We start from the raw sequence: 25,483 nt of genomic DNA, 5'->3' as shown, positions 1-25,483 counted from the left end.
TTGTTTAGGTTCCACTTTTGTTGTTTTCTTTTCCTGGGTGACATCTGTTCTTTTATTTTTTTATTTCTAAAATTGCAGCACTTAAAATGATGGCAGCTTGCTGTTTAATTTATAATATTGGTCCTAAGGGCAGTGTCATGTAATGTCAAAACAATCCTGAGACAAAGCTAAATAATAAGCATTCATTATCTAAACCAATATTGTATTAATAAAACAAGATTAAAGAATTTGAGGATGTGCATCCCTTCTGAGGAGTGTAGAGGCAGACACCTGCCCAAAGCTCCCACTCATGTGTCTTGGTCAGCACATTAACTCCCAGACACTGTAATCTCTTTGTGATTTGGAAGTGCCTTGTGAAGCACCTCTAAGAGGTTCAGAGTTGTGATCTTTCATTTTCTGTTTGAAAAAAAATAAAAACATTTTGCTTGGCTTAATTCTTGTAAGGGAAGTGTCCCAAAAGAAACATATTTAAATATTGAGTTTAAGGAGCTTGCAAGGCATCGAGCTCTTATAAACTAGTCCTGGTGCTGATTTGAAAATTTAGTTTGTGTTTGTAAGGGAAACTTTATTTAGCTACTAGTACATATCCCTTTTCTGCTGAAGCACAAAGAGATGGGACACTGCTGTTCCACAGCTGCTTTAAGCTCAGGAAAATGTGTTCTGGCTACCCAGAGGAGCAGTTCAGCTCTGTTTTCCCTCCTGGCTGTGCATCCCTGCCATCTCCTTTTTGCTGGTGCTTGTGTGGCAGTGCTGTGAGCTAGAAAAACACTGATCCCACAGAAAACCAACCTGACAAAACTGTTCTCACTTGTCTCCCAGTGCAGCCAGAAAAGTGGGACCAGACAGAGAGAAGAAGGAACAGAGAGGGATCTTTTTTTTTTCATGGCAGCTTGGGTGGGATGGACATAAAACAATTCTGAATCCAGAGCATAAATTGTAGTTGGCTGTTCTGCAGTGATTCTGGGGGTCTTGGAAATGAAATACAGTGGCAGCCAGTGATTTGTTGGATGGGTTTTGGTGTGCTCAAAAGCAGCCACGCCCATGTGATCTCATTTTAGGATTATTATTTCCTAACAGCAGCAAATGATTATTTACACTCTTTGGTAATAAATTGGGTGACTTGGCATGTCCATTTAAGCAAACAGGGGCTTTTTGGTGTCAGAATCTGGAAAGAAGCTGTTTCCATGCAACTGTTATACCCTATCATGTACACATGGCAAAAAAACTGCCCCCAAACCCCTTTTCTCTCTGCTCCCTATAAATACAGAAGCCACCATAGCTGTGCTGACCTGGCAGAGGGAACAATTAATCTCATAGCAGGTTATTTCCCTGCTGCCCCTAGCGCCAGGCAGAGGGGGGATGTCAGGCTGGGAGGAGGGAGATGTGACAGCTGATGGCCTTGCCTGGTTGGTGCCTGGGAGCTGCAGGAAGAGCTCTCTGCCAGCTTGGAGGAGCTGGGATCAGAAAGAGGACGTGGGATTTCTGGACATGCAGTGTCCAGCCACAAAAGCCTTGTGTGTCTCTGCCTGTGTGCGTGGGACAGGGATTGTGGCTCCTTGTCCCCTCCCAGGCTGGGGAGGATGGACATTCCTGGAGGTGCAGGTGGCTTCAGTGCAGCTCCTGGGTGTCACCCAGCTGCTGGGGGACGAGCAGTGCTGATCTTGGGCTGCACAGACCATAAACCTGCCGCTCCTGTGCTGCCCGTGCCTGGAATGCCAATGCTGCCTCAGCCGCGGAGCTGGAGAGATTAGACAACGATAATGGGTGGGGAAGGGGAGTTTTGTCTGTCTCTTTAACCAAAATAGGAACAGTAAATCCTGTCATTTTGCAGAGAACAGCTGGATTTCTAACAACACTGGAATGCTGTGGTTGGTGGTAGTGGGTTTAGCTGCCCCCTCCCTTAATCACTGCTATTCAGACATCCAAATGCTGGGAAAATGACTGGAGCTTCCCAGCACCCCATGCAGCACTTATCCTGGGACTCTGCCAGCTCTGTTGGAGCTTGGAAAAGCCTGACCCCCCCTAAAGTGCCTCTACATCATGACCAGGGAAAGAAAAGGTTGCAGAGGTTTTTCCCTTGGTTCTCCAAGTAACAGCTTATGACCGTGTTCACAGGGGTCTGAGGGTGAGGGAAGAGATCTGACTCCATGTTTCAGAAGGTTTGATTTATTATTTTATGGTGTATATTATACTAAAACAATACTAAAAGAATAGAAGAAAGGATTTCATCAGAAGGCTGGCTAAGAATAGAAAAGGAAGGAATTATAATAAAGGTTTGTGGCTCGTCTCTCTGTCCGAGCCAGCTCACTGTGATTGGCCATTAATTAGAAACATCCAACATGAGACCAATCACAGATGCACCTGTTGCATTCCACAGCAGCAGATAATCAATGTTTACATTTTGTTCCTGAGGCCTCTCATCTTCTCAGGAGGAAAAATCCTAAAGAAAGGATTTTTCATAAAAGATGTCTTCGACAACATCTGAGTGAAAGAACATGTTTTTCTTGTTTACAAGACCAATCTCTACTCAGAGTAGGCTGAGCTGTGATTTGATTCTCTGCAAAGCAGTGAGTGAGGTGCATCATGGAAGGGCTTGCAGTAAGGCTGTATCTTTGTGACTCCCAAGAACTGAAAGAAGGATGTCACAGAGGTGGCCCAAGCCTCTCAGACTGATTGTATTTTGTATTGTTAACAATAAATTTTGTACATGAGTTTGAATAGATGGAGGTCAGCAAGGGAGCCTGAATGTTGAGATGGTCAATTATGCCTTGACACTGCCCTGCTGAAGCCATGGCCTTGTCCTGCTACATGCTATACAAGTATATCATAAATGATCCTCACTTTCCCAAGTGCTTTCAGAGCTGAAAGAGTATGGCACAGCAGGGGGACAAGGCAATCAAGCAAGATGTTACAGCAGGGGAAGACAGAGCACTAAATATAATAGGATGAATAGTGGTCGGGTTTTTTCCTTTTTCAATTTTCCTTTCCTTCCCTCCAGTTGGTGGAAGGGAACACAATAGCAAACTACACAATCAGGCTGAATAACCTTCATATATCCACTGAGAGTAGGACTACTCTAAATTTGGTGAACGCAGGGAAGGAGCTTTCAGCGACAAAATACATTTGAAAAGGATGGTTGACCCAAAAGGTGTATTTCTTCAGAATAAATTACTTTTAGATGTTCTCCTCTTCTTTACTCCTTGGGCAAATCTGTGGAACTCTCTCAGCTCCCAGTTCAATCATCAAGTACATTCTAGCACCAGGATTGCTGTTATTCTGCTGCAGCTGAGCAGTGAAATGGTTCTACCCATTGTTTTACATCTGGATTAAAGTGTCTTTCTGTGCATCTGGAGAGAGGTTTGTTCAGTAGGTTTTGGAAATCCACAGATGTTCAAGGCCCAGCCGATCTTTTGGCAGTGCTTGGTGGTGAGGAAGCTGCACAGTGAGAATATCTATCCCACAAAAGCACTCCCAGCAAGTTTTATACCCCACCAGTTGTCCTTGGGTCTTCTGCTTGCTCTTCCAAGTCTGAAAAGAATCAATTAACAAACTGCCTGACACCCTCCTCTACTTTCTGCTGTGCCTTTGCTAATCTTCTGTACATTTTCAGCTGGGAAAAACCTTTGTTTTTAATTCTTCCAGCAGGATTTACTTTGCTCCTGCTCTTGATGTGCAGGGAGAGGTGATGCTGGCATGGGTTTGCTCCTGACATCTCCATCGTGCTGCTGCTGTGCTGGCTTGTGTGGGAGAGCGACAGGCCACGAGCAGGAGATAAGGCTGTTATCAGCGTGGGGGCGAGGCAGTGCAATGCTGGCAGACAGCTCTTTCTCCTTACATTGGTCACCTTTCAATTACAGATCTGATCTGCTAAAGTTTTGTCATTCTCATTCTAGTTTCTGTTAATGAAATGCATTTAACTGTCAGCTCTTGTTAACAGTAACAACACAGCTGAGGATTCATAAATTCCCATGGAAGTCAAATGACTGCTACCTTAGAGGAACTGAGTCAGGAACTGAGGTGTTTTTTTTTTTTTTTTAATCTTGAAGCTGGAGAAGGAGACAACCACAGCTTGCTTGATAAGAAAATCAAAATATTTTGAACAATCAATCTACCTCAGACTTTTATTTCTCATTCATGTATGAAAAAATACTCTGCTTCTTGGAGTCCTGGGGGTTTGAGTCCATTTCACCATTCAGTTTTCCTCTGTGTTTCTTGGATCTGTCTCAAACCACCCAGAATGTTCGGAAATTCAGCTTTCCAAAAGCCAGTTGGACAAGGGCATTGACATGCAAACAGTTGTGTTTGGCACAGGTCTGACTGGTTCTAAAGACCAGCAAGAATAGTTTTGGAAAAACTGTTCTATGACCAGGCAGTCCTGGAGCTTTGTTTGTTTAGTGTAGCAGAGAGTGGGCAAGGGAATGAATGATGTGGGGCCAATATGTGGGGACCCAATTATCTGTGATCTGAGCATGTACATAAGGAACATAAACGTGGAGTAACAGGAAGGGTAGTTTTCACTATAATAGAGGAGGGAATGACAGAGATGAATGTCTTGAAACAGCTTCTCAAGAAAGGAACATTCAAGTCTTTAAGAGGACATGGTATGCTTTCCCTGATGGACTGTTTTTTGTTTGAAATAAAAATAATTTCTTAAATATCTGTTTGAGATTTTGTTTGTTTTCTTGTTGTTTTTTATTGGTTTTGGTTTTTTATTTTTTGGTGGGGTGGTTCATTATTTTGTGAATGAGCCATCTTATTGTGTGAATGGTAGATCAGCAAAGATGATCACAGTAACCTCTTTCTGGATTGAAAATGTATGATTTTCAAGCTATTGTGTAGTGCTCATAGTTTTCTTTTGCAATAAGCCCATGTACCAAATGATTTCTTGGTCTTTCTTAGAGTTAAAGGACTGTTTGTCTGGGAAAATTTGACACAGTGCCTACAAATGAAGTCATTCCATCTAATTGAAGTATTCTATGAGTTCTGGAGAGAATTTCTTCCTTTCAAATGACAAATTCCATTAGAATCAATGGAAGCTAGAGGCTTTTCCTTTCAACTTTGCAATGCAGAGGGGGTTTGTGGTTTGGTATCATGTAAGCTTAATAGGGTAAGGAAGAAACATCATAAAATAAAATGTTGTACTCCCTCAGAAAATCCATTTAACTTTGCTGATGCCTCCCTGAACACTTGCCTTAAGCAGAAGCTGAAGCTGTGTGAGCCCTATAGATGTTCCAGGTCTGCAGAAGCAAGGGGAAAGTCAGCTTTGACCATTTGACCATTGCTGCCACGAGCAGAAATAGTTTGTACCTGCCTGTTCCTTGGTGACAAATTCATTATAGATATGGTGCTTTATTTAAGGTCAAACATTAAAAATAGATTTTTAAAATTATTATTATAAAGATACAATCTCCAACCTGCAAAATAAAAGGCTGATACATGGAATTTGGAACAATTACTTAAGTTGGATGCAGGCCATGACTGAGTGCTGCTGTGAGCAAAGAAAAGAATGTGGCCACATCCTTAATAATGGGTATCTCAGTCCACATCTTTTTTCTGTAGTCTTGGAAACAATAAAGTATTTTCCTATATCACTAGGTCACAAATTGTATTAAACTCTGAGATCTTAAATGGTCTCAATGTGACTTTGACCAGTGGTGAAGGTCAAAGTTAGTACTGAGTTCTGTCAAGAACAGAATATATTTGCTTTTCCTCTTAACTAAAGCAACCACCTAAATTTCTCTCTATATATGTGTTTATCATACTGTATAGCCAAAGAAGTAGCCTTGCAAATTAGAGTTAGTGCCAGTGACAAAATACAGTAAAAATGCTAAGTGGTCATTCATATGGTTGGAATTACTTTAATATAACTGGCTGGTAGTAAGAGCTTTGTTTTATACCAGTCCATGTCTGTTAAATCAGTACTTTCAGGACATCTCAGGGAAGATGGAGCCTGGACATCCGTTCTGTGCTCTTCCCAAGCTCCTGTGCCCTTCTCACTCCATCCTGCTGGAGCTGGATGTGGCTCAGGTACATGGCTGTACCTCCTGCTCTGCTCTTGAGGAAAGCCTGAGATTTCTGTCCTGGATTTGGGGGTTTGTGGTTTTCATTAGCAATTTGTAGTCCTCGGGTGCTGAAGTTGAGATTGGCGAGCCTGAGACATCTCAAAGGTTTCTGGAGTCCAGATGAAGATTGTTTAGTAGCTTTTAATACTCCAGGTCCTTTATAGCACCTCTCAAATCAGAGAGTGAAACAGTTTTGCAGTGTTAGGCTTTGGAATTTAGAGTGTGGCCCCTCACTGGTGCCATGGAAAGGCTCTGCAGTTATTTGTCCTGTAAATGAAATAGAGGAGCAAGTGGATTTTGAGATGGATGACATTTCCTCTTCTGATTGCAGTCATAGAGCTTGTTTCCATTCAGATGCACTGTATTGGTGGCCTGTTTGGCATTTCTCATCTCCCACAGCCTCTGTCACTGGATTTTGTTCCTTTGCATGACTGAGCCTAAGAGGACGAGTGGGTGTAAACCAGCTGCAAGAAGAATTTCCCAAGGGTTTGCCTGCAGGCATAAATGCACCAGAGTTGGGACCAGAGCAGCTGCCTCTGTCCTGTTAGCTGAGGATCTGGTTTGGGGCAGGATGGGGCATCTCAGGACACACAGAATATAGGGAATGGAACTTTGAGAAGTGTGTTCAGCTGCAGGAGACAATTATGCCTTGCTGTACTATCTCTCTCTTTTTTTTTTCCCCTATTTTCTCTTGAGAATTAAAATTCTCCCAAGAACATCATGGAAACCTGGGTTTCTAGAGCTGTTTGTTAAAAACAAGAATAAAAGAAAAAGGCAGAAATATTTGGTATATATAGTTTAAGATAGTTCCTTTTGTTTAAGACATTGTTTGCTAAATAGAACTTTTATGCAGATTATCAATTAAAAGAATCAAAAAATTTAGCTTTCTGGTAAGGTTAGGTTTCTATAACTAGCTCTGTAATTCTTCTTCAGCACATGGATGTAGTTCTACATTAGATTGTATTTCTAGACACAGTTGATGCTACAGCAAGTAGGATCCAGGGTATCTGCAAGAAATTCTTAGATCTGTAAATAACAAGAATGTAACAGCTGCATGTTTTAAGGCTGCACTGGAGACTCTTTCTAGTTGTCCTAAAAGATCAACAATCTGAGTTATTTTTAGAACTTGCTTTATCCAGAATTAAAATAAGAGAGAAAATAAAACCTTCAGAGATGGTTTAATGAAATGGTATTTGCCTTATAACACACGTCTGTGACTACAGTGTGTGGGAGACACAGGCTTCTAATCTCCTAAAAAAGCTGCAGAACAGGCCTTCTGGATATAGACCTGAACAGGAGGAAGAAAGTGCTGTCATTTGCTTTTTTTTATCTCTAAAATACTGAATCCTCTGCCCAGAGATTAGGAGTGAAGGTCTGGCTTTAGTGCTGTAATACCTAATTGAATCACGAGCCTCGGTGTAGTCCTGAGAGAGGACTTAGCACAAATTCTCATACTGATTTTGGCATTTCAATTACCTTTCAAGCAATGACACTTGCTTTAATTTGACTACCTGGACTGCAGCTGCTCTGGGACATATTTTTAAAGGAAACTTGTGCCTAATTCCCCTTTATTCCAGCAACTTTTCATGGGACAGAATCTGCTAACAAGAAATTCAGAGTTTGATGCCCTATGACTGGTAGACAAGATGTGGTGTCTGGGCCCCTTGAAATCTAGTTTTCTGGTCCAGTTCTGCATAACTGTCTAAAAATCTCCTCCAGGAGTGTGCTCTACTCCCAGAAGGTAATTGTATTGTGCAGGACTTGGCACTCTGCTGACCAGGGCTTCCTCCAGTACAAACCCACATTAAGTAGAAATAGAAAACTTATGGGAACAATGATAAAAAGCTTCAGGTGCAACAATTATACTCACTTTTGTCAGAGTACTGTTATAACAAGAAATAAAAATGGAACAACATTTACTTTATCCTTTTTCAGGGGCTGATAATGTGGCCATTTTAAAAAATAATCTCAGGTTTAATGTTCCATATTACCTTCATTAGCTTCCTTTACATTTCTTATTTTATACACCTTTAAATTGAAGGTGGGGCAGGGGAAAAGGAAAAGAATTTCACATTTTGGAGGAAAAAGAGCAAAGGAAAGTTTTCTCCCAAGCATTATGCATTCCTCTACACCACTAATAATGCTGCTGCCACTCCATATTGTGGCTCCTTGGATTGCATGCAAATCTTTGGTTGAAGAGCTTTTCACACAAAGTTTTTCTTTGGAAGCCTCATTTCATCCAATTAACTTTTCTGTATCTTTGAAGTTCAGCCAAGATCAGTAAGACAGTGGCTGCTTCTTCCTAGGAAGTGATATAAGTAGCTCAGAAGCCATATAGGGTTAAAAAAGCTCTTTTTTATTTTACTCTAAAAGAGGGCGGGAGGGTTTGAGAGCCCTCAGGTTGTGACACCTTTTGCTATTTCAGTGATTTGGGTGCTGTAGGAAGGCACAAGCCACTTGGTTTCATTTTCAGTGGCCTTTTGCTGTGTGCATGAATTGCACATGTTAATGTGCTCTTTTAGATTTATTCACTCTGCAGCGGTGCTTTGCATTTTTAAAAGAAATGAAAGGATCCTTGTATACAAATATCTCAGACATAGAGCAGTATGCAGTGGAGAACAGAAAAGATGGGTCAGTGAGCCAAAGCTTCTATTGTCTTCCCCAAAGGGTAGGCTCCCAAAAGTTAACCTAATTATGGAGGGCACTGAGGCCGTGGGGTTAACAGCTGTTCAGGAAGCAGCAGAGAGCTCCTCTAGGAGCTGAGGTTAGGCGTTGGAAATAGTTCCTCGTGGGAGCACACAGGGAAATTGCTGTGCACATGTGCATGTGTGTGTGCAGAATTCACAACGAGGGGTGTAGACACAGCAGCTCCAAGGATGGAAATAGGTCAGTGGTTTAGTGCTCTCTACGTGTTCCTCCTGTGTGACAGCTCTGAGTAGCAGTTGGAAGGCAGCCTGGGATTTCATTTAGAAGCATGAACCAGAAGAAAAGGGAAAAGAGAAAGGAGGGGGTCATTTTTGCTTGTTTTGATGCCCGTGTGTCCCATTTTCAATTATCCCTCTCATCCACTCTCACTGGGATACAGTGAGATGCCTACAAATGAGCCATGAGAGAATTTCAAAGGTTTGCATGCTCCATTCGTAAAAACTCACTGGAAAAAACTGTGCACCTCATTGGGTTGTAAAACTTGACTTGAAATTGGTTGAGGACAAAATTTCCCTTGGGGTTTTAGTATTTTGAAAAGCCTGAAAGATTTTGTGTACTTGATTAGGGGATTGTTGTCTTCTTGTTGTCAGATCCTGCCCTGTAGATTCTGGATTTTGCTTAGTAGGCATAACACCACCCACACTTGAAATACATTTTTGAATGTTGCAGGTTGGATTAGTTTTGTTTAGTCTTGGCCATCTAAAAGTTAGTCATGTGTTCTGGATTGGTAGAGCTGGCTGTGGTCAGTGGGGCATTCCCAGAAAGTGATTTGTGCCATCCACAGTCAGTGGGATAAGCTGCCATTTGAACAGATTTCTGTAACCCTGCTAACTTGGGGCTGGGGTTAGAGTGAGATTTATCCTGCCTCTCTTAAGCTGTTTAACAAGAGTCAGGAGATCTGACTCAAATCTCAAATTTACTGATATCCACACGTACAATTGTCAACACTTGTACCAATTTATACTGAGTGTGAATCAGCCCTCTGGATTTTTTAAAAAATTTATTCTTCTAAGAAAGTGTAATCATACTGGATGTAGGTATCTAGGATCTAATTCTGGCTCAGTATCTATACATGAATGGTCAGTCTGATTAGCAGTGAAGTGTTCAACGTGGGAACTGCTATAGAGGACTAAGCAAATATTCTTACATTAATTACTGATCTGCTGCTCTTTTATATCTTCCCCCTTACCCCCTGTCCCCTTGTGATATGAATCCAACTCTTTTGCTGTCATTTGTGGCTACAAGTGTCATGTAGACACTTGCATTTTGGCCAGGGCTGTCTATTGCTCTATGTAGAACTCCTTCTAACCTCTTACATTTAAGAGTTTCTTAACTTTTTGTCATCCCCTTAAACATGAGAAAAGGCTCCATGGCAAAATGGAGCAAACAGGGCTAAAGAGGTTTTTGTGATGTCAGATTTTTACTCAAAAGTTAATGATCCTCCTTTGCTGACCAATATGAACACAGCAATGACTACAGAGGATGTTTAGTGCCAATGCAGAAATGGCCTATGTTGGCAAATTAAAGTCCTGACTTATAATTCAGGGGTTGGAGGGAAGCCAGAAGAGCTATGAACACAAATTTGGAGAGAGAGAGGATTTTATTTTTGAGAATTGTCCCAATTATTTTGCTGATCACTTCAAGTAAGCCACCTTTCAGCTTTCAGTAATATGCCTGCGTATTGTTCATTACTGGAAAGCAGCTTCAAATTTTTTTGAAGGAGCAAAAAGTTGTTAATTGGCCCTTTTTCTGCTTTACATCTTCTGAACCTTTGTCTGATAGTCATCTTGTCAAAACCGTCACGAGAATTAAAAAGCAAACAGACTTTTTATCCCAAACAATGTATTTGTAAGTTTTTCAGTTAAGCTTGGATATTACATTCCGTGGAGTGGGGAGGTGTCTGTTGTGCTTTGGGCAAGCAGGGCTCTCTGGTTTACTTATTTACCTCCCCACACAGACCAGTTAAGCTCTTCTGCTACACTGGAGAGAGTGTACCGATTCAAGAGAATCAACACTACTTTTTTTCTTTAGATTGGCTAAACTTGTCTGTCCCAGCCTAGGGCAAGTTGTTTTTTCATATCTGAAGGTAATTTTGCTAACCTGAAAATCTATGTCTGCTTGGCCAGTGTCATTTGCTGTTTAGTTCTTCCTCCATAATTACCTGTGAGGAAACAGGGCTTAATTTGGATTTTTTTCAATAAATAAGGCTTATTAAGATATCTGAAATCCTTATACCAGTACCTTGGATCTTAAATATTCATATTTATATTTATTTCTTTTGAGGATTTGCACACACAATTGATGGCTGAAGGTCTGTCTGGACTTGCTGTGGGAGTGACCTTGCTCAGAGCAATGATGCTTCCTTTCCTGGCTGTAACCCAGTAAGGATGCATGCAGTGAAAATTAACCAAATATTTTGTTGCATATTCCAGGGAGGGAGGTTTTATTTACTTTTTGTGGAATCCTTATTTCTATTTCTGACTCTGTCAAACAAAAGCACAGTGATCTTGGCTGATTCACTCAATCCCTCTCTGCTCCTTGGTCTTAGTTGCAAAGTGAAACTAATTCTGTGCACCTGCCTCACAGAACCATTGGAGGACATTCCATTAATGCTTGTGAAATGCTCCAAAAAACTCTATGAAAAGCAAACCAGAGATGTCTGAAATTTAGGGGATTTGGTTCAGCTCTTGAGGCACAAAGTCTCTGGTTCTGGAAGCGAAGAAAGCTGTGTAGAATTGCAATGTCTGAATGCGAAATCTCCATCCCTAGTCACAGGTTGTGTGGATTTGTTCACAGTTTGACCTCTATTAACGTTGGATGCCTAGAAAAAACCCAAATATCCCTGTCACAGTGTGAAACAGTCTGTCTGTTTGATCAGGTATTGCATCCTTGGGGCCTGAGGGGAGCATAGTACATCAGTACATCTGTTACCTACAGTGGGTATCTCCACAAGGGTGGGGAAAATGGGCAGCCCAAGCTGCTGGACATGATTACAGTGGCCAGGATAGTGGGGATGCAGGCATTTGTGCTTTCTACCTGCCTGGGATTTAGTACACAGTTAATTACTCTATAGGTAATTTTGACTTTTTTAGATGCATTTAATCTCTTTTTTTCTTTCCCACCCCTTTCCTACACACAAATGTTTCTTCAGGGTTTGGGGTGTTTTGTGCTGTTTGCTAGAACATGTTCTTTTTGCCTCTGGCACTAGCATATGGATTTTCTATTTGTGTGACAAACAAGATAGCAGTTTACTTAGGAATTCTTGTTCCACCTGTTGCTCAAGATCCCCAGCTTTAAATCTCACTCTTTAGTTGGAAATGTTTTCAGGCATCCACTGTGACACTTGATGATGTTACATGAAATGTAAGAATTCAACCTGTGAGCTGCATAATTTCAAGTGGCTGTCCAGATAGCAGATCTTTCTTTTCTGTGGATTTTCCTATCACCTTGCATTGTGCTAAACAATAATGCTAATCCATTCAATCACCTTGAATATTTTGCTAATCTGTACTTATCCTCTGAAACTATCTTCAGTAGTTAGATAGGAAATGCAAGCAGAGACCAGGCAAATACAAAGTGATTGTGATGTTCTTTTTCTTTTGAAGGAAGCATTTGATGCCATCTCTCTTAATGCACACGCTTTCTGATTTGATCTCATGTTATTGATAATCACAGGCTATTTTTGTGCCCTGCTTTTGTTTAGGAGCCATCACAAATCAATCTCATGAATCTTGCTTCCTGTCCTGTGGCATTGGCATTAGCACATTTCTCTGCTCTGTGGCAATGACATTTGCATGTTATTCTTGTATTTAATCTGCTTTGTTGGGCATTTTGCTCAGAATGTTTAGTGGTGTTTTAACCTGTGGGGTTTATAGGATTTTCTGGTGTTATTTATCTCAGTTCATGTGTCTTTCATTCCATCATTAGCATATGTTTAGGAAGAAGGTACAATAGATGGAAGAAGGCAACTGTGTCCTTCATTTGAATAAAACATAGGTTTGCATAAGAAGTTAATAAGAAATCATGGAGGGACATGGCCTAATTTTTGAAAGGATGTTTTTGAAAAAAAAAATTGGGCTATCTTCCTCTGTCTGGATTTTCATCTGCCTTCTCATCATTTCTAATCTTGTTGCCAAAGCTGCTTTCTCAACTTTAAAATCTTTCTGGAATTAAGTGGCTTCTGGATCTTGACAATGCAACATTTTGATGCATGTGTTTGTCACATCCTGATTAGATTGGGATAACTCCTGCTCTCCCAGGTCCCTCTCAAAACTCAATTCATAAACCAGAGTTTCATACAAGACGCTTCCACTAGGGTGATGAAACAGAGAAATTCAATCATACCACGCATAGGTTATCCATTTTCCAGAGGCTGATGGGAGAGATTGGATTTTCAGAGCTCTTCTGGGCTGTTTTCTTTTGTTTTCTTTTGTTTTCTTTGCTTCTGTTCTTGTCTTCAAGGCTTCAATAAATTCTCTTTTAAAGTGGAGAAAGTAATTTCCATCTCTTCCTGGCCATGAAACTGCTCTTTCCATGAGCTTTGACTGCAGGTGAACCATTTAAATTTTTGTCATCCTCGGATTTGTTTGCCTCCACATTCTTTTTCAAGCCCATGCATGGACAGAGTGACGCATTTTTGGTTTATTTTATTAGTTCTGCCTTGTAAGTTTTGGAAAGAGATACCACAACTTTCTTGGCAGACATTTAGGTCAAGCCAGTGTAGAGGAATCATTTGATTCTGAATGTAAGGAATTGCTCTTTTCCCTACATGCTTCCAATAATCACATTTTGAGAGACTTTGCAAACATGGGGCCTTGCATTTTGCTGTCAGAAGGCAGCAAGAACCAACTTCTGAACAACTCCAAGGTTTTTGGAGCACTGGCTACCAAAATCAAAGAACTAGATGAGTGCACAGTGGAAGCCACAGCACTCAGATCTTAGTCCCTCCTTGAACAAACCAGGTAACAGCTCTGCTGAAGAGATTCCTTTCTCTCCTGACAAACACTGAACTACTTTTCAGGGTGGAATATGACTGGAGGGATTGATTTCTGAGCCCTGTCAGGAGGATGACATTGTGCTAAAACAGCCAGAACCTGCGCAGTTAATCACTGTTGTATGATGTTTGTATGGTGTGGGATACAACAAGCTAATGGATAGATCCGCTGGGAAGATGAACTTTCTTCTTTTGTCCATTTACAGCTCAAATGAATGTTTACAAGAGCCTGTAACAGAAGCAAACCATCCCCCTAATCACTTCATATTCACCTCCAGATCACTGCACTCCCTGTTGCCAAAAGGTGCAGAAATGGGGCACCATCCCAAATGAGAGTTTTGAGTTTTACTCCCATATCAGCTCGGATGCAGGCAGAGGATGAATTTATGAAAAATAAAAGAGGGGAAAATATAAAATTTAAATAGACTTTGCAGGCTCATAAAGAGAATTAGCTCAGTGTGAGTTCTTTAGAAGCTATTTCTGCATCTTTCTCTAGAAAGTTATTAGACTGTTCTTATTTTTTCAAAATCTGTTCACCCATTCCAAATTTTGACGGATATTTTAAAAGCTCATTTTTATTAAGAAGAAAACAACATTTGACAGAGCTGGCTTATTTTTGACAGTCTGGGGGCTGGCAGTGGATGAAGAGAATTGTTTTTGCAGACCCACTGAATGGATCAGGAAAGTTTCATCTTTGCTTCAAACTTTCCCAAGGCTTTAAAGAGTTTTTGAAATGTTCTCTTCGCTTCAGGCTCCCTCATTCTCAGTCTCCCTGTGTGTCTTGATGACACTGTCAGTATCCCCCTCCCACCCCCATATTTTGAGGATGAATTGTTTCATGTTTGTTTATGCTAAGCCATGAAAGCTTGAAATTGAAATTTGTTTGCTCCTCTGCTTCCCATTCATATATGTTCCCATTCATTGTACATTTTTCCTGTAGGATTTTATCTCGAGGGTGCTGAACTGTGTGAGGCTGCAAATATGCAGAAAGAAAAAAAAAAGTAATTCTGTGAGCCTGTGAAGCTGCCTGTCCCACAGCAGGGCTCTCTGGTGTCCACTGAGGTATGAGCAGCAAGTGAAACTTTTCTTGTGCCTGAGACTTTCTTAGAATTATAAAGAAAATTGTTTAATGTAGCCCTCTGGAGGTCTTCAGCCATTCTCAAAGCAGGGCTAACTTCGGTGTTGTGTTGGTTACTTTTGGCTTTTTACGGGCAAGATTTGAAAATCCCCATGGATAAAATAAAATCATAATGTGGGAGGGTTTTCCCCTCATTTGAGTTCTCTGTTGCCTAATTAAAATTGACTTCATTATATAATCTTTTCAATGGAGATTAAAAGCTGTGGATGTCCCATCCCCAAAATTGTTCAAGGATGGATGGGAGCTTTGAGGAACCTGGTCTAGTGAAAGGTGTCCCTGCCCCTGGCAGGGGGTTGGAACTAAATGATCTTTAATGCCTCTTCCAACCCAAATTCCTCCATGATCAGCTTCCACCTAAACTCCTTCCTAGCCTTTCTGTATAACAATTACCAGATTTCATTTTCCCTGGTGTTTCATCCTCACCTCTTTTCTTGAACAGTTACATGCCTTTAGTAATTGTTGCATTCTTTTATACATCTCCGAAAAGGGTATAATAATAAATTTTTCTGACAATTTTACACCCATTGGCACCTATTTTTGAGGCATAACAAAAAAAAAAAAAAAAAGAACAACAAAAAAATCCAAAACCAAAAACTCTAAATCCCTGAAGGTTTAAATTTTTCAGCTTTAACATTCTCATCAGGATTCCCAAACTAATCTATCATTGCACCATTATTCATTGCAATAAGATATTTCAGTGCTCTGGAACCGAAATGGGTAGTTTCAGCTTGGCTTGGTATCAAATCACATTCTGCTGGTGTGTTGCAGTGATTGATAGAAGCCACACTTTGATAGAAGCCACACTTTGAGTGCTTTACATTCCTGCTCCGAGCATCCAAATGAGACAAGTGACCACGTCCCATGGGTTGGCACCAAATCCCTCTCACGTGGCTTTGAGTGAGGAAGAGGAGGTATCATGGAGCATCATGAGAAATGTCTCTTTGCCAGGTATCTTCCCCTCTGGGGTGTACAATGTGCCCAACTGCTGGGACTGTGGACAATTTAAGGCCTAAGTGATTTCAGGTAGGAATTGGAAATGGACCAGAGACCACCATGCTGTCAAATAGTTCCCCATTCTCTGTGTTGTTTGGGCTGAGGCTGCACCACACAGAGAAGCTCAGGTGGTAAAACTCTGCCCTTTAAATTAACAAGTGATTGGGAAAAATCTGAGCCTGATTTAACTCCCTTCTAAAGCATCTGGGCTTTTTATTGATTGCAATCAGGAGCAGAGCAGCTTCTTTGCCATCTTCTGAAATGTTATGTGACAAACATAACACTGGTATTATTTCTGCTTTGAAATGTTAGTTTATCATGGTAGTGATTCTGGGGCTTTCCAAAGTTCCTGATGGACTTTCAAAAATGAAATAATCTAGTGGTTTTGGTGTGGTATTTTGTTTGGGTTTAGATTTTTTGGTAGAGTTTTGTTAACTGATTTGGCCACATTGTGCCTTTGCTAAAGCAGAGTAGTCACCTGGCAGGTGTTAAAATAATCTAATAGAATAAGGTTAATCTTCGCTCTTTAATTAGACAGCCATATGTAACACACCCAGTGGGCCAGATAACCTTGAAATTCAAAGTGAGAATAAAGACAGATTTGAGAGGAAAATTTCTTTACTTACAGGTGGTAAGGGGTAGAAGAAACAGGAGGGAATGTTCACTGATACAACAGCACAACCCAACACAACCCCTTTTCTCCATCCAAACCCTTAGAGAATGTTTCTCAAAAACTGGACTGGGATATCTCATGGTTATTTTATCTTATATGCTCTTATAGGCATTGCAGGATTGTTTGTTAACTACAAGCTTGTGCAATCTTGTTGGAAATGAACTTCAACAAAATTCAGAGTCTATCAGAAAACCTTTGTTTGATTCCATAGATCACTGGATTCCATAATCCATCTGTAGAACATAATCCATTCCATAATCTCCATCTGTGGAACCTAATAAAACCCTGTTGCATATAAAACATTAAGGGAAGGCCTTGTAAAACCCTAGCTCAGGCCTGGTACTTTGGCTAAGCAGAACAGGACTGTGGGAAAGGGGCTCAGCTGAATTAGGGGTAGAAAAACAAGTTCTGTAACCATTGTTTGTTCACATTGTGGTGTGTGGTGGTTGGTTGAATGATGTTTGTTATGGTTTAAAACTGTGGAGCTGAAAACAAGGCTTTAAAAGGCCTAGTTTTGGAATAAAGAGCTCTCCTTTGCCCCTGCCTGGGGACCCTGGGTCACTCTCACCAACATATCCCCATCTCTGTAGCACCAAAACACTTCATAATCCTTCATGTGTTTCCCTCTCCAAACACCATGGAGGGTTTATGATTATTTTTACAAGTGAAGAACTGAGGCATTGCAGTTGTGACCTGGGTTAGATAAGAGGCAGTGACAGGACAGTCCCATGGTGTCACCCTGATGAGTGAACCACTGTGTCACTTGTCCTTCCCCTGTATGGTGACAACTGGGATTTTATTCAGGGCTTGCATACAACTGTAAAACTTTCAATTAGTTGTGGTAAAGGGGGTGTTTGGCTAATGGCCATGTCCCTGGCTCTAACTCCTGATGACATTTAATATCTGCTGGCCAATGCAGCTGGAGAAGGCTGCTTGCACACCATGTGTATGGGAATGCAGGGAAATTCAAAAGGGCCTTCCCTCCAACCAACCCAAAATAAATGTCTCCTTATAAATGCAAAAAGTCACTTTCAAGCTGAACAATTTGTAGATGCAGCAAGGTTATGCAGGAATACAATTTGTATTTTGGCTATGTATGGGAGTGAGAAGTACCTAAGTGTGTCAGAGCCTGTTAGCAAACATTATTAAAGGGAGCCAGCAGATGTGTTTTGGTGCTGGGGAGTCAAACTTTGCTTGTTAGGGTTCAGCCAGTAGCTTGCCAGTCCTGTGCTGCTTCCCTGAGGGCCAGCACACACCTTCTTGGCTGTTTGGGATCAGGTCAAACCCTTCCTCCAGCATATCCAAGAGGAAAAGGCCTTTGTGATGATGGAGATGGATGATTTCTGGCTGAGTTCTGGCATGGCCCATGAGGATGTCCTGGGTGGAAGTAGCCTGGTACCCTGAAATGTAGCAAAGTAATAATTTAAATCTATTCAGGAGAGTCAAGGAAATCTCAGGCACAATGCTAGCTCTAACCACCACATGTTACAGCAGGTTCTCAGACACAGCTGAATGCAGCAGTATCAGGATATAAAGCCAAGAAAAATGGCTGAATTAAGGTATAACTGAAACCCACCCAAACCCCATTCATGATTCAGTAATACCTTACCATTTTCTAGTAATCTCTGACAAAATTCGATGTTTCTAATATTCTGTCCACTCACAGTGCCATTTTTTGTCAGATATGGAGAAGCCTTGAGTACAGTCAGCTTCAGGTCAAATCAGAGTTAGGTGCTGGATGTGTAACATGCTATGTAAACCCATGTTATCCTAAAAAAGTCCTGTCCTTGGCGTCTCAGATAGAATGGTACAAATTAGTAGCTGTCTCTTATGTAAGCCAATTTTTGTCCCAGTTGCTCTTTTATGAACTGGGGACAATGTGGTCCCCTCTTGTAACAGTGCTGTTGGGAAAATTAGTCCATCAGTGCTTATAAAGCAGTTGTCTCCTGCAGTGCTGAGCACTTTAGAAAAGCCATGAAGAGCTGAACAGCTCTGTCCTTGGAGCAGGCTTTGAGTAGCATGCAGTAAGCAGCAGCCTAGGGCTGTATATTGAACAATAAGGAAAAGCCAAAATACTGAATGGTCCACTCATTAATGACCAGTGAGGATCCTGTGACAATAAAGTGAGATTAAAGCTGCAATTAAAGGCTGTGCCAGAGCAGTGACAAGCACAGGGCTGAGGAAGGCTCTGTCCTAAGTTTAAGAACTCAGCATTGTGACATTGAGGTTGGCTCCTTTGAGTGCAGCTCTCTGTGTGTGATGGGTCTGGGGGTGAGAGCTCAACCATCTTCTGGGGGTGTTCTTATCATGCTGGTCTGCAGGGAGCAGGATGTGTCTTTCCTCTTTCCTAGAAGTGAATAGAGCTCCAGATTTGTGTGCCAGGCTGGATAGGAGATGTGTAATATGGAGTTATACCATCCTATAACAGCTGGAGTATTCCCTAATAATTCTGAGACGTGTTGTGTGTCTGAGGAAGGCCAGAAGTGGGAACAAAAGCACAATTCAAGAGCAGCCATATCTCCAGAAATGTGAACCACTGTGATGATGAAACACTTCTTTTCACCCAACCTGCCCCTTCAGGAATGTAGACAGACCAACAAAAATTACAAATGTTTTAAAGAAGGGTTGCTTATCTGAAGGGAAACATTTGTTAGGACATTCTGGGGAAGTCAAGTAGATAGGGCAGGAGGGCCTAGAGGAGTTTGACTTGTTGACAGAGTGGGAGTCCAGTAAATTAAGCACATATTAAAATTCTGTTCCCCAGTGTTTTACAGCTTGTGATCCATGAGCAGGTGGCTTTTGGACATCAGAAAAGAAAGTTTATATAATACTGCATTATGGGCTGCATATGTGAGAGTTCTGAAGGCCCTGTGCCTACAGTGGAAATATTTTGGGATCCAAAAGTTGGAAAAAAACCCGTCTCCTGTGTCATTAAGTCAGTGATGTGTTTGGTTTTGAAAAGGCCAAACAATGAATCAGGCTTTAAAATGGAAGCACTGTAGGTGTTGCCATCAAGTTGTTTAAAACACCTGAGTGCCCGGGATTGGCGTGGCAGTGACTCAGATGCAGCTGGGAGCAGGAGCTGAGAGAGCCCTCCCAGGGCAGGGCAGGACAGGTGGGACTGGACCTGCAGGGTCCTCTGGAGAGATGCACACCTGGGGACAGGCTCTTCCCAGGGGAGAGCTTTGCTAAGCTGGGCTTGCATCCCAGGGGAAGTGCTGGAAACCCTGTCCCACTGGAAACTGGGCTGGGCACGATGCAGGTGTGGAAATACAGAGAGTCCTGTGGCAGCTGCAGGGGTGAGCTGCTCTAGGGAGGGGATCTCACCCTCTGACACGCCAGGCACACTCACTGGGTGGAGTTCTCCTACCTGCAGGATGGGTTTTTATTTCCAGCATGCTGCTGTGTGCCCAGGAGTCCTTCTGGCATTACCTGGGGTGTGTAAGGGGGGTTAATACAAGAATTGAGACATATCCTGAAGATCAGAGTGTGCCTGTGTCAGGAGGGGATGGGTGTCTTCCTTGGTGTGTGTGCCTGTGACACCTATTACCAGCCCTGAGAAATGCATGTATTCATCAGAAGGAGAAAATATCCCTTTGTGTTTATTCTTATTTAACATTGTTTACACATAAAATGGAGAAACACATCTTTAACCGTCATGTACGATTTAAAATTATGTCAGTACACCCGGCAGAGCTCATTCTGCAAACCTCTACTCCACCGTGTGGTCTCTGCCAGCTAATGCTGCTCTCTGCCTGGAGCACACTGCAGTGCCTCTGTTAAATAGCCTTTGTGAAGGTTTCCAGAGCTCGAAATTAAAAATGCAGAAAGCTGGGGAGGAGGAGAGACTTTTCAGAGCAGGGGTTCTCTGTAGCTGGAGCGTTAGGATGTCTTGCTAACCTAATTGCTTTAGAATATGTGGGCTTGAGTGAGTCCTTTTTAATGAATAATAGGCAAATGCATTAATGGCAAACCCCAAGCACCCAGACAGTGAAACACACACTAATGAAGACCTGACTTGGCTGGCAGGTGTGGAGCTGATTTGTAAAACAGAACATATCAGTTCTGAGGTGATATTTGTGAAGAGAAGCAAACCTTGTGTGTGCTGCCCTTGCCTTTACCATCCCTGCTGCAGCCCCATGGCACTGCCTGCAAGGGACAGCAGCCAGAGGGACCAGCTATCCCCTGTCTGCCCTCTAAAACAGTGCTCCCCCTTCCCCTCTGCCTTCCCAACCCCAAATCCTGACCCTGCTGGTGGTGCCAGGCGTGGGTTGGAGCTCCCTGGCTTTGTGTGTGTGGAGATTATCTGGAGATTCACCTGGTGCTGATCCAATGAACCAACGCAGCCTTACAGAGCTGGAGGGAAGGGTGCGCGGTTCCCTTTGTAATAAATCACAGGGCGTGAAAAAGGATTTCTTTAGCTCCCTTCCTCCATTATTCTCCGTATCTCACCTTGTGGAAATGGGTCTGTAAGGGAGAGATTTAGGCTCACACGGCAGGAAAAACGAGCAGGGCAGGGAGGACTGAAGGTAAAGGAAGGCAGAGTTCCTGCAGGTTTCTGTAACTTGGACATTCCAGGAAGAAGAGATCCTTTCTTCTTCCTGAAAGAATAGGAAGAAGACCTGAAAAATAAACCCAGCATGGGCATTGGTACTAAATCCTTCCTCAGGATGTTGTCACTAAAGCAGCTGCTTAAGAAATCCTTAAAAGCAGCAATGAGTTCAGTCCCAGAGAGGGTTTCTGTCCAGAGAACTGCCCAGCAAGCTGGGTGCTGGTCTGAACATCTTTGGTTTTACTGAGTTGAGCTGGTAACCTCTTCAGATCTGGCTGCCTCCCAAGTAGGGAGGGATGAATACTGCAAAATGTTTCAGTTTACAGTGCAATTTTGAAACTCATTTGCTTTGACTGAATTTGCACTGTGTTTATGTAAATTTATAAACACTGTAATAAATTTATCTATTTACAGAAAACAGAAATTTTAGGAAAAGGCTGGAAAACATTGGTGAAACACGAATTCTAATTCAACAAGAATATTCACAGAACCTGATTTAAATGAACATTCAGCCACGAAGCAGAAGCACAGCATGTGGTCTCTACATCTAGCAAACTATAGCAAGCATAATCCAAAATTCAAACAATGGTTATCAGCTTAAATGCTTTAAATTACATACATGTCATTTTTGTTGCAATGACTACGTGACCAAATCCTAGGTTTTTACAGTAGGAATGAAGACCAAAATCAGGTAATAGCTACAGGTTGTTACTTTGCTTGTAGCTATCTATTCTTTGTTTTTTCCTGATCTGGAAGAGTCTGTGCCAACACCTCATTCTCATCAGGCTCTGTGGCATTGTGACCTGCCACATTCATAAAAGCATTCATGGGCATGGTCATTAATGCTCATGGAATGGGGTATCCTCCAGTGCCCTTGTCCCAGCCCTCACTAATCCTGAAGATCTTTTTGTCTTCCCTTGTACCTCTTGGAGTCTGTAATGTTTCCTGATTTTTTGTCTTCTGTGTCCCCCTTCTAAGAGCATCCTTAAGCAGTACTTTGATATAATTTAGCAGGTTTTCCCCCCTTGTTAATTTTATACTGAGCACATTAGTTTATTTACAGCACAACATAAATCTAATCTGTATAGGGCAGATTTGGAGGCACTTTCTAAATTAGGGGAACACTTAGAGCCATGTGAGGAACTGCAGTGAAGCAAATGGCAACACTTGCACTCTGAGTAAAAGCACTGGTCTCAAATATTGAGAGATTATGTATTATTTTAGGACATACTTGTTTCCCACCACGGACCTGCTGTTTCCAGAGCATATCTGCATTTCTACTTTGCCTACCCAGTGTTTGAAGCAGCAGGCAAACAGTTAAGCAGTGGAAAGTGCTCCAGAAATTAGCTGGTTTAAGACTGGGAGGGCGAATTAAAAAGCGGCACAAGATGCAATTTTAAAGTTACCCTGTTCAAGCTCTCGCATTGGAGGCGTTAGCCATGGGGGAGATCACATCAGCTGGGAGCAAGATAATGAAATGAATGCAGGATCTGTAATGGGCACGTGGGAGACGCTCGCCGTGTGTTTTGGCCATGTCCTGATATACGTGAGCTCTGGGAGACAGCTCCACATGCAATAGAGTCAATAATCAAATCTGAAGTACCAAGGAACACAACTTGATGTTTCCTTAGAGAGGCCACAAGTTTGCAGCAGATGAATAAAGAGAGGCTGTGGTAGATACAAATTTGTCTTTAGGCAAAAAAAGGAAAGAAAAAAGACTTGGAAAGTGGAAGCGGGGAGAAAATATTACACTGTTTCCAGACTGGAGAGAAATAGTAATGCCTATATCAGAAAGTTAATTAATTGTTGTTACATTGATAAATATGTGATATACCACATCAAAGACTAGCTAAATGATATTTGGAAATTAATTTGGATTCCTATTAAACAGAGCTCAGAGGAGCTTCCCAAATGAATAACTTGTTTGTTAAACGTTGCTTCCTTCTGTTTATGAAGTCTTTTCAAGTAAGGACAACTATTTTCAACTGTTCTTGTTGTTTTAAATTAACTATGAGCTTCATCTCTTACCAGACATTCCTGACACATCCAAATTCTGCAAATTACAATGCCTTACTTAGGATCTTATAAAAATTAAGTATTACTTACCTCTTTTCTCTATGGGGATGACTTAGATAAAGTTATCCAAAAAGTCCCAACCCCCAAATTTAATATTGACAGTATGCTCATTTTCTCTGGTATTAAATATTATTAAAAGAAAATGTAAGTGTGACACATTAAGTATATAAATCTAGGTTCAGATTCTGAGCTCTTAAGAAAGTTTTTCTACAGTAAGGATGTTGTTTTCTTGGGAACTGTGCCAAAATACAGTAAAACTCATGGCAGTTTCTGCTTTTATTAAATGAAAAACTCATTCCTCTCATTCTGCTCTTCTGCCAGTTTTATCCTGGTGTAATTCCACCTGCGTCTCTGGAAGTACTTCTGGTTTTTATTAATGTCTATAAGTTCAAAAGAAGATAGGATTTAGTAGAGCCGAGTGCAGAGAGTTTACATACAGGCAAAAAGAAGAGAGAGAGAGAGAAATCTGACACAGTATGCTGTAGAGTAGGATGGCAGCAACTTTCTGAGTTGTCTGTGGAATTGTAGTTGCTTAAAATGTCCAGGAAAAAAAAAAATCCATCTGGTTTCTATACAAGCAGAGAAGTGGCCACCACGACAAGGAGGTGGCTTCTGCACCCCTGCAGGCACCCAGGGCAGCAGTGATGGGGCTGCAGGGCTGCACTTGGGTGTTTGAGCTCCCAGAGCTGATGGGTGGGTTGTGTCAGCCCAAGGAGCAGTGCAGCTCCTGCTTGCCTAGATACCCATAGGAACTTTTACAAAAGAATGTCACATTAATTTTGCATCCTTTGGTTCATAGGAAAATATTTTTTCATCAGGTTTGGAAATGAATTTCATCCTCTGGTTTCATCCCCTCACCTTTTTGAGTATTTCACCGCTGTTAGTTTTATTTTCCTTTCTCTTTGCCAATTAAACCTATGTTTTGGGTCTTCAGATTCTTAGATTTTTTTTTTTTTTGGTCAGAGGATAGCACTGCTGGAGTGAATCTCCAGTTTGCATAGGTGTGTTTAAAAGATTAAGGCTGAACAGACATTCTTGTAATAGACATGGGATCAATGAAAGCTCTTCTTTTCTCAAGAAGCTTTAAGGCTTAGCAGCAAGGTTGATTTTTTTTGTTTGTTTGTTTTAACTATAGAAGAAGTTGCATCTCTACCTGGCCTTGTATTATTTGTATGATCTTCTACAGAATTCCTGAGCAAGAGTTTACCCAACTCATCCCAAGCTTAGCTTGAGATGACACAGTTCTCTTCCTGCATGTATCAGTAGCCAAAGGTTTTCTAGGTGATCTCTGCAGTAGGCAACGTATCTGATTTCTACTTGTGCCACTTCCAGCTTTCTAATTTCTTTTTCAAATTTCAAATTTTCAATTTTAGTGCTCACTCTGTCAACAGCCTCCTGAGTTTCAGTGGGGCCCCACAAAGAATTTGGATGCTCCTCTGTGGGGCTGTGAGCAGCAGAATCCAAGTCAGGACAGTGTCCTGGGCGGGACCTGAGCCAGGGCAGGAAGGAGAAGCCAAGGTGGCATCCATGCTCCAACGCCTACAGGATCTGATGGCCAATAATCATTTTAACTTGTTGATTTGCTTGGCTAACTTTTGTGCAGGCAATTGCAGGAGGGGAAGAGACAGAGGCCCAGGGTTAGTGGAACAATGATATTCATGCTTTAAATCCCTTAAGCACAAACCTAATGGCCATTGATCATGAAGAGCCCTGCTGAGTCAGAGCCTGTCTGAGGACAAGCTGAAGGTCCAGTTTGGTGGTGCAGTGTGTGAATCACCCTCAGCCTGAGCTCCAAAGAGAAGGCAACCTCCAAGGTCAGGCAAGGCTGCTCCAGGCTGCCAATTGTCACTATAGGACACGAAAGCTCACACTGCTATTCTCAAGGTGAAGAAAAAAAGGGAAGTTTATTTTCTGACTCCAACATTTATAGTTTTCCAAAAGTGACAGCGGATTGGAGGGTGACAGTGCCACCTCTCCAATGACACTGGTCAAACCAACAGTCCATCAACTTTCTCTTCCTCCATAAAGGAATGCAAGACAATGAGTTATTTACAGAAGGTGTGTGAGAAAGTTCACTACAAGAACGTCAACATCAGAAGGCTTAGAAAATCTTAAAAAAAACCAGGGTGACAGCCAAGCTGGGGAAAGGCAAAGAATACAATAAGCACAGGCTGTGGAGAAGGGAGAAGGCTGAATGGCCGGAGCTGATATTCCAGCTGATATTCTGCTGGTCATGTTATTTCTGAGAGGTGCCATTGCTGCAGGCTCTCCTCAGGGAAGGGTTTGCTTT

At 41.8% G+C, this 25,483-nt stretch overlaps 1 protein-coding gene across 1 annotated transcript in view; it reads left to right on the top strand.

Moving 5' to 3' along the window:
- LOC131559671 (cytosolic carboxypeptidase 6-like) overlaps positions 1 to 25,483 on the top strand; it is a 205,540-nt gene that overhangs the window by 35,281 nt on the left and 144,776 nt on the right. The window lies entirely within an intron of this gene.

The sequence above is a fragment of the Ammospiza caudacuta genome, chromosome 7, assembly GCF_027887145.1.
Source record: "Ammospiza caudacuta isolate bAmmCau1 chromosome 7, bAmmCau1.pri, whole genome shotgun sequence".
NCBI classification, from domain to species: domain Eukaryota; kingdom Metazoa; phylum Chordata; class Aves; order Passeriformes; family Passerellidae; genus Ammospiza; species Ammospiza caudacuta.
Note: the sequence above shows the minus strand (reverse complement) of the source record. Positions and strands in the feature narration are given on the sequence as shown.